This window comes from Bison bison, unplaced genomic scaffold, assembly GCF_000754665.1.
Source record: "Bison bison bison isolate TAMUID 2011002044 unplaced genomic scaffold, Bison_UMD1.0 scf7180017864456, whole genome shotgun sequence".
NCBI lineage: Eukaryota > Metazoa > Chordata > Mammalia > Artiodactyla > Bovidae > Bison > Bison bison.
In genome coordinates, this window is record NW_011495018.1 from 27007916 (window position 1) to 27008979 (window position 1064).

General features: G+C 50.5%; 1 protein-coding gene across 1 annotated transcript in view; it reads right to left on the minus strand.

Moving 5' to 3' along the window:
• NEURL1 (neuralized E3 ubiquitin protein ligase 1) overlaps nt 1-1064 on the minus strand; it is a 73813-nt gene that overhangs the window by 34350 nt on the left and 38399 nt on the right. The gene's annotated exons all lie outside the window — the stretch shown is intronic.

The window sequence follows — 1064 nt, forward strand, 5'->3', positions numbered from 1 at the left end:
GTGGGTGGGGGCAGGGAGGGTCCTTCAAGTTGACGGCAGTCCACACTTCAGCCACATGAGAGAAAATGAACAGAGAACTGGGCGGCCCCAGGCCTTTACGGCACCACTGTCTGAGGAGTTTTCTAGCAGATTCCCTGGGTTCTGTTTCCTACAAATCCACGTCCCCAATTTAAATGGGAAGTGGCAATGTCCTGTGACTAAGGGTTACCCCCATTGCCTCCCAGGGCAGTGTCCAGGCCTGTACAGCTGACATGGGAGCCAGTGCTGCCCCTCTTCCCAGTTTTATGTGATGCCCAGTTGGGGCATCACATAAATTTTCATTTGGCCAAAGAATTCTGTCGGACCTACATCATTCATTTACTCACCCAGCATTCACTGCGTGCCAACGATGGACCCACTAGTGAGTGAGACCCAACTCTGCCCTTCAGAAGCCAAGCAGGAGCCATGCTGGGATCAAGGAAGGAGGCTCCTTTGGCTCTGGCTGAACATCTGCAGTACTTTGTTCTGTAGCCAGAAAGGATGTGAGAAGAGGATGTGAAAGGGGAATCTACAAGCCAATCTACAGAAGTGACTACAAGCACCACCGTTTATTGAACAGTTGCTACGGCCCAGACACGGTGCTAAGTGTTTCACACACATAATCACACCTACCCACTCCACCACATCCCTGCAGGATTACAATCATCCCCATCTTGCAGGCTATAAAGCTGAGACAGCAAGGATAGGTTACATTGACACGGAGTTCAAACTCTACTCGAAGTAGAGTTCAACTGGGTAACACTCAAGGCAGAGTTCAAACCCAGATCTGCCTGAAATTCAAAACTCACACTTTATCCAGAACAGATGAAAAGGTAGGAGCGCTTCTTTCCTGGGGAAGAGAAGACAAGGGGACAATTATCTCCTTAAGGAATCAGAAGGATTCTAGGTGGAGGCAGGGCCTAGGAATGGTCCAGTAGGCCAAGGGTGACATCCCAGGGATGGAGCTTGGATAAAGGCAAGGGAGACTGTGGTCTTGCCCAAGCCTGGACTTCCCATCTGCTAACACGAGAGCCCATCCTGGAGAT